This window comes from Peromyscus eremicus, unplaced genomic scaffold (assembly GCF_949786415.1).
Source record: "Peromyscus eremicus unplaced genomic scaffold, PerEre_H2_v1 PerEre#2#unplaced_269, whole genome shotgun sequence".
Taxonomy (NCBI): domain Eukaryota; kingdom Metazoa; phylum Chordata; class Mammalia; order Rodentia; family Cricetidae; genus Peromyscus; species Peromyscus eremicus.
Genome location: NW_026734505.1, coordinates 85487 through 94216, shown reverse-complemented (window position 1 = coordinate 94216; position 8730 = coordinate 85487). Strand labels below are relative to the sequence as shown.

At 46.6% G+C, this 8730-nt stretch overlaps 1 long non-coding RNA gene across 1 annotated transcript; it reads right to left on the bottom strand.

Moving 5' to 3' along the window:
• Positions 1-5023: 5023 nt before the first annotated feature.
• On the bottom strand, positions 5024-6648 carry LOC131901746 (uncharacterized). The gene is made up of 2 exons (XR_009376864.1): positions 5741-6648; positions 5024-5292 (listed from the first exon to the last, which is right to left on the bottom strand). It is a non-coding gene; the product is annotated as an uncharacterized LOC131901746 (long non-coding RNA).
• Positions 6649-8730: the final 2082 nt, after the last annotated feature.

Here is an 8730-nt window from a genome sequence, read left to right as displayed (position 1 = left end):
GCAACAAAAACCTGAACATTGTCCCTATGGTAGCCTGCCATGCTTATCTCCAAGAGAAATCCCTATTACAAAACACCAGAGAACCTGTCCAGGAGAGGCCTTGACCCTGAGTTCCCATCATAGATCATTTGCAAAGTGGATTTGCAAAGAGCATGGTCCTGAGGTGACTGGTCACTTGGTTCCTTGGGTCCTAAACCTACAGTGACTTCAGCTATGCACTGAATTGATACTGTAGAAGACATTCAGTGTCCTGGAAAAGGAGAGATAATGAATAAAGGAAAGGGTGGGATGCAACAGGCCCATTTATGTTCACTCACAGTCCCATTGTGAAACTACGGATTTGTGAAATCCTAGGAAACAACCTAGGAAATTGTGCCTCAACAGATCCATGCTTCTGTTCACCTGCCACCTCACAATTTCCTCCACTGGAGGGTTCACCTGCACTCGTACATTGACTAAAGAATGTTGTGGGTGTCCACCAGAGAAGACTACCAGACACAGGTCTAAGTAGAAAGTCTTTATTAAAGAAGGGAGTGTTGGTGCACACTTTTAATATCAGCACTTGGAAGGCAGACCAGGTGGATCTCAGTAAGCTTGTGGACAACCTAGTCTTCATAGTGAGTTCCAGAGCTATACAGTGAGACCCTTTCTTGATAGTAAGAACCTGTCTCATGAAAAACCAAAAGCCAAGAAAATGTCTTTAGTAGCTAGATGGTGACCACATTTGGTGTTTTGGAATCCCATTGAAGCTCCAAACCTTTCTCAGGGTCATGACAAATACCATGTTCTGGGTCAACACACTTCAGTTATTTAACAAGAACAGTAGTTAGCTAGAGGCAGAACTGCAGAAACCAAAAGGTAAGGTTAGTACATTTAGAGACTGTCCCAGAACTTTGATGAATTAGGTCTTTGTTTTCGATTTGGTAGGTGATGCTGTCAATGTGCTGAGTTTTTATGGCCTGAATGGTGCTTCCATCATGGAGATAGTTGTGCCAAGTTTGGTCTGGGAGCCTGTTACAAGACAGGAATGTGTTCTGAGAGATGCAGATTTTTAGTTACTTTCTGTTTCAATAACAAATATTTTAAACAAAGAAACTTCTTGAAGAAAAAATTATTTTTAGTTATAATTCCAGAGGAATAAGAATCCATCATTCCTTCTGGCAGAGGTGTGGGTGAGCCAGTTCCAATGTTGTGTGCATGGGAGAGCTGTCCCCATTACTCATCTGTCATATACTGGCAGGGGTTGAGGAAAGATGTCCCCACCTTATACCCATCAACACCTGAGGTTCGTGGAACAGATTGCCCTGAGGTCATAATAGTGGGAGAGCTGTCCCTGCCCCCTCATCAGCTGCAGCACTCAGGAGAGTGGCCCCTATACCTCACCTGGGCAACACAGTAGAGCTGGGCCTGAAGATGTAGGTGTGGGAGAACTGACCCTGAGGACTTGAAAGCTGGAGAACTGGCCTTGGCCATTGTTCCGTGTTGCAAGGGGTGAACTAGCCAGGACAGTGCTGAAGAGCTCCCCCTGGTGGGAAAGACAGGGAAGAGCTGGCAGTCTGACCAACCCTGGAACTACCCAGGCCCAGAACCAGGGTTGGCCAAGCCCAACATCAAGCCCAACAACCACCCCTACAGGGACGGGGGTCGACAATCTGGCAGATGCAGGGCTGCAGGATCTCCAGGAGACAGAGTAGAAACGGATATCCGGGAAGAATCCCAGTGATGGCCCAGTGTCAAGGATGTAGCAGAGACCAGGGACCTTGAACCAGACCAACAATTCTTTATGATGAACACCCTCATGTAAAAACGTATGGATAAAGGGTTTACTTCATGACTCACTGTGTCACAATGCAGCTTCCATGACTAGATTTTCACTTTATTCCATTTCCCCCTTTTTTCTCTAAAATTTTATTTTATTTTGTTTTGGTGGGAGAGGGAGATGGGTGGGGTTTGGAGGCATGATGTGAAAGACGTGAAGAATAAAGAAAGCTTAAAAAAAATTCCATCGTTCTGGGGAGACATGGCAGCTAGTGGAAAGCATGGCAGCGGGAGGAGGCAGCTCAAACCCAAGCAGGAAACAGAGAGAACAAGAAGTGGAATGAGACCTTAAACACTCAACGCCCAGTCCCAGGGACATACTTCTCTGTCCTTCCTCTAGCCTTGATCTATTGCTAATATGCAGAAAATGAGAGAGCCTTTGATAGGATTCAGTGTTTTGTGTCCAGGGGTGCTCCAGTGTCTCTGCACCTTGTCACCCCTTGGGGAACACTGCTGTTGCCACCTTGTCTGACTGGGTTCTTTCCTGACAGAATCCCGACAGAGACAGAAGCCTCTGTGATGTGGATGTCTCCCCAGAAGTCCACACGTTAGAAATTTCATCCCCAGCTTCAGCCGGCAGTGGGTTTTGGAGGTTTAGAATTAAGTAGGGATCAGAAAAGGTCATAAAGATGGGACCCCCATGATGACTTTAATGTCTTTGTGAGAAGAGGAAGGGACTTGAGCTACCAGACCTGATCTGTCTCTCAGTATGATGTTCTCAGAGGGACTGAGATACAAGACTCTCACCAGGGACCAGATTCCATCCTTGGACTTCCCAGCCTGTAGCATCATGAGGTAAATATACTTCTACATTTTATAAAGTTTCCAGAGGGTAATATTATATACAGCAACAGAAGCACACTAAGATTTACTTAACCTAAACTAGATTTATTTCATTGTTTATTTTTATGTGTGCCCATCTGAGATCATGCCATGGTGTCACCCATATTTAGGGTGAAACTTTCCCTCTTCTTCTCTGGAAACTTCCTTAGAGACACATTTAAAACTGTGCCTCACTAATGCCTGAAACAGGTTCATTTTCTCCTTTGTTATTATTTTATTTTTAATTACATGGATGTGGGAATGCAGCCTCCCACTGAGGTCAGAGAGGAAGCCAGATCCTCTGGAGCTAGATTCACAGGTGTTCTGAGCCTCCCAATGTGGTGCTGGGAACCAAACTCAGGTCTTCTGGAAGAGCAACACACTACATCCTTAAGCACTGAGCCATCTCTCCAGACCCCAGCATTTTTTATTGGTGGCCAGTGTATGTGTGGCACACACCACCACACAGCTGTGGAGATCCAAGGGTATCTAGTGGGGTCAGTTCTCCTCTTTCACCTGTACATGGGCTCTGGGGATCGAACTCAGGCTGTGAGACGTGTGTGCCAGGATTCTTCATCTGCTCATCCATCCAACCTGCTCCTCTTCTCCTTTTCTCTCCTTCTTTTTAAAGTAATATTTTTATGAAATCTTTGAGAATTTCACAGAATTTATTTGACCATATTCACCCCCCAGCTTCTCCCAGATCCACCTCCCACCTCTCTGTGCACCCATCTCCATGCTCTCTCTCTTTCTAAAGTCACCAAGTCCCGTTTGTGTCCTCCAAATCTGGGATGTGTGTTCTTCCACCTACCATGGTTCACACCCTCAGAGAAAATTGACTCCCCACTCCCCCTTGAAACCTACCCCCACCTGTTGTGCCTTCCTGATCCCTCCCCTCTGTGAGAATTCTAACTGAAACACAAATTCAGAGATAACATCCAAAAAAAGAGATAAAGCATGTGATGTTTGCCTTTCTGAGACCAGGTTAGCTCACTTGGGATGATTATTTACAGCTCCATCCATTTACCTGAAATGTTTTTGTTTCTGAGGCATTGTCTCAACTATCAAAGGCTGATCTACAACTCCTTATGTATCCAAGGATGACTTTGAACTTCTGATCCTCCTGCCTGCACTTTGTAAGAGACACTAAACCCAATTTATGAAGTGCTGGGAATAGAACCCAGGGTTTCATTCATATTGGTAAGCATTCTACCAACTGATCTATACCCCTAGTACTTTAGAAATTACAATGCTGCTATTATTTTAATGTGAGGGATATATATATCCATATGTATCCATATCTCTGTGCGTGTGTGTGTGTGTGTGTGTGTGTGTGTGTGTGTGTGTGTTTTATTGTGACACAGGGTCTCATTTATCCCAGGCTAGCCTCGACTTACTATATAGCCAGCACTGGTCTTGAACCTGGTCTGACAGCCCCTACTTCCCCAGTGCAAGGAATATAAATGTGCTCCATCACCAGGTTTACACAGTTCAAAGGATCCCCTAAGGGTTCATGAATGCTAAGCAAACACTCTGTCAACTGAGCTATATCCCTGGTCCCCAGTGCAGTGTCCAGGTTAGGATTCCTAAGGTTAAGATAAGGCTTTCTCAAAGTGATGTTCTTCTCTCTATGAAAAGGGGTCATAATGAAAAAGCCTTGAGTCAGACCCTGACATGATGGATAAAGCAGAGTGGCATACCTATACAGAAAAGCCTGGGGGGCTGGAGAGATGGCTCAGAGGTTAAGAGCACTGCTTGCTCTTCCAGAAGTCCTGAGTTCAATTTCCAGCAACCACATGGTGGCTCACAACCATCTGTAATGAGATCTGGTGCCCTCTTCTGGCCTGCAGTCATATATGCAGACATATATAATAAATAAATCTAGAAAGAAACGAACGAAAGGAAGGAAGGAAGGAAGGAAGGAAGGAAGGAAGAAAGAGAGAAAAAGAAAAAGAAAAAGAGAAGGAGGGAGAGAAAGAGGGAGGGAGGGAAGAAGCGAGAGAAATGTGTATTTGAGACAGAGGAGCAAAATGGCAGTGGCTGAGGCAGAATTCACCACGGCAATTTTCCCACAGTTGTGTCGCTGTCCACAGAGGCAGAGAAATATCAGACTAATGCAGCGAGAGAAGAGAAATTTCTGGAACAGTAGGCACAGAGGGTAGAGGTCACGATATGGAAAGGTCTAAAAACAGTATCTCTGTAACTTCAGGGACTTGAATAGTCACATGAGCCTGAATGGGGAATGGGGCAGTCATCAGAGCTCTCTCTCTATGTAACTACGGAGAACATCAGTCCTAAGCCTAAATATTCTATTCCGGACTGTGTTTAGTATTGACCCTTTATACCACACAGCTCCACCCACTAAAACACAATGACAGGAAACTTCATCTCTTACGAATTTATTACATGTGCACTGTATGTCCTCCACACCCACAGTGGACACAAAAGTGAAGAACCCCATGTCCTGATCCCAGAGCCCGCAGCACAGCCTCCTGAGGCAGTAAGGAGGATGCTCAGTATTCGGCAGGCAGTCTTGCAGGTCCGTAGTGACTGGGGTCCTTGCCACTGCGGCCCCATCTGTTTGCTTCCTGGTCAGCCATGGAATCCTTATGTCCACGGCCCATGAGACTCTGAATGCCCTCTCTTGCATCACTAGGAGAAGCAGACATGGAGGAGATCTATCACCAAGCTTCATCGCCACAGCTGACACCCCCAATTCTCTCATTTGCGTGGAAAGGCTTTAGGAGGAAACCAGGAAGGGCCAGGAAAGAGGGCCTGAAACAGTGACCCTGCTAAGCCCAGCAATCAGCAATGCTTAGGCCAGTCTGGCCACCCTACACTGAATGACCATCACCAGACAGGCAGGGATGAATCATTCCCTGTCTGCATTTGGAAACAGGCCTATCCAGCATGAGCTGAGTGCTGGCTCTGCCCACATCCCAGGATCCACACTGAGCATGAATGGAGGAAGTAACTGCATGAGCAGGAGGGGGAGGGGCCACAGATTGGCATGACCTTCTCTGGGGCTCATCTGCCCCTGGTCTCCTAGCACAGTCAATACCTTCTACCCAGGCCCAGTGTCCCAACAGTCTGTGTTTACCTGATGACTTCAGGAGCCTAGACTCTCCCACGACCCCTTTGGGCAGCATCATAGTTCCCTCTAGCATGGAAGTATTTGTCTGAATCTTTCCAGTTGGCCTCCTTCATGTCAGAGTAGGCTTGTCACATGTCCCCAACCCCTGGGTGGGAAAGACAACATGAGAGGATGACAGGGATGGAAAAACTCATGGCTTGAGCCTGTGGTCAGAGCAGCCTGAGACATAATAGAGAAGAACATTTTCTAACCCTAGTTGGTCTCTCCAGGTTACTACTGAGAGTTCTTAGAAGGTGCTCCTGTGAGAGCTGGTGCCACAATCTCCCCTCCCCCATGGGAGAGATGGCCCCGCCTCTGGCAAGGGAGAGCTGGCCCAGATGGCATGGCTTAGGAGTGCTGGCTCTGACCCTTCCCTAAGGGGGTGGTCCCAGTGGCCCAGACTGACCAGCTCATCTACCATCCAGACCCACCTGCCGGGCCTTGGGTTGGCCCACCCTAGTAGCTGCCCCATCTATGACCTGCTGGAGAGCACAAGGGCACTGGTCCTTCAGAACAATGACTGCAGGATCTCCATGACTCGGGGCAACAACAGGATGACCAGGAGGAGTTTCAGTGGGGGCCCAGGGTTGATGGTGTACCAGATCAGAAGCCTTGAACCAGACCAATGACTCATTACAATGAATAATTGGTAGGTGGGGCTGACTGGACAAAAGGGGTATGCTTCGTGACACACTGCAGCTCCCGATACCACTAGGATGAAGGAGGACGTGTTGAAAGATGGAGGAGTGAGGTGGGTTTTTTGTTTTGCTTTGTTTTGAATTAATTTTGGGGGAGCATACTGCAGGGGTGATGGTGGGTATGGAGGGACTGGGAGGTGAGAGGGATTGGGGGGCACGATGTGAAATTTCCAAAGAATTGATAAAGAAATGTTTTTTAAAAACTAATGAATTAAAAATCCTTAAAAACAAGACGGTCCACCTGTGATGTGTTAGTGTGAGAAACACTATACACATGTGAGCTGCCTCTTTTTACACAATGGGAATGTGGAACAGAAAGACGGGAGCTATCATCACAGAACAGAACTTCTCAGCCTTGGCCCTATTGCTGTGTTGGGTCCCTCGTTTCCAGGGCTGATCTGAGCACTGAATATGTTTCCAGCATCCGTCCCTCCTCCCAACAGCACAACCCCCTAGTAGTCATCTAACGTACCTTCAGAAATTGAAAATGTCCCGAGCCACTGTCACATTAACCTTAATCCACAATGAGTGTTCGAGAATGAATTTGAGTTTCTGAGGGACTTCCAAATGCAGAAGACACAGGAAAGGGGGAGAAAGGCTGAACATGGGGAGCACTTCTGTACTGATTTCTAAGCAATCCATCTCGACAGTGTGCATGCACATCACTGTAAACAGGCACTTCTAGTCCTTCTAAACAGACTGTGCAGTGGGGTGGATGCTTGAGGAGGCACTAGAGCCACAGTCCTCAGTGGTGGCTGTAGGTTCAATCACATAGGGATTTACTGAAAGCTGCCATGACAGCTACACCCAAGATCAGTTCCTGAGACTCTAAGAGGACACAGGCTTCAGTAGCATTGAAGCCTATGGGGGATTTCACATGCCCCTAACAAGTTCACATGGGAGACAGCAAGAAGGCACATCAACCAGGCTAGACTGGTCTCAGGCTCAGCCAAGTTCAAACACTGCTCTGCCACCTGCTGTGTTCAGACCATTACAGTCACTAGTACAAGATTTATATTTATATGGCACCCTACAAAAACCCAAAAAAGTACATACCAAGGCAGTGGGAAAAAGCTTTGAAATAGTTGGCTGAACCCCACAAGCCATACTTCATCCATCAGCCTTACCTCGGTAAGCCTCACCAGTAAATGAAAACCAACTGCTGACCCCCAGGTCCAGGGAGCAGAAAATGAGGCCAGTGAGAAGCTTCATCCTGCAGAAATCAAAAGAGAATCTAGGAGACACACGCAAATTTGTACCTTCCCCTTAAACATCTGTAATCCAGGAAGAGGCTAGTTGTCCATTCCCACTGCAACTCACTAGAATTCCAGTGGGACACTTAGGTGACCTTGCAACAGGACCTTCCTCAAAATCACAAGCCTTCAGTTATGATCCCATCAGCCCTGAACCAAGTCTGTCTGGGAGGACAGCAAGACAGCACTGATGGAGGAAGAGAGACATCGAGAGCAGATTGTCTCCCCCTACAGGAACCCACAATTCACTGAGAGGCATTTCCCACATGTCCCTGCAGCACAGCACAAACTTTACACTATATATATTTAGAACACAAAGATTAATTTAAAAGGAAATCACACTCTGGGACATAAGAGCAGAAGTGTTTGTGTAGGTCAGTCCATGGAGTCATCTCTCACCTGAGTCCTGGAGAGTAGGTGATAGTCTGTGGCTGTCAGGGAGAGGATGCTGGTATTTATGTTGAGATTCCCCATTGAGGCCAATGGCATGTGTGCCTGGCTGGGTTCCTGGAGAAAGTCCCACCATGTCATTTCCCATGAAAGACTACAAAGGAATCTCCCTGGACTCCAGGATACTCTTTATTCACAGGTCAGCTTAACCAGAGGACACAGGATAGTTTTGATTTTTTTTTTTGGATTGGCTGTTGGGTTAGGAAGGGTTCGCTGGGGTAAGGAGGTTCCTTAAGGTGTGCAGAGACAGGTGTCATCTATCCAGGATCTAGTTTTCCTTGCTGTTGGCCTATGTGGAACTTTGGTAGGTAAAGTCAGATGTCTTGAATTTCTGCTCCCTAACAATGCTCCCGTCTGTGATGGGGTGGGGACAGTTTTTCTAATGTTTGATCAGTCAGTCAATGCACATAGCCAGGTGGTAAAGGTGGTATATTTGAAGGCTGTCAGAATGATTGAAATGCAATAAAGTTGGTAGATTTCTTATGAGTATTCATTTATTCAGAAGTCATAATGGACATTGCTAATATATAGAAAATTATGATAGTTTGTGATTGAA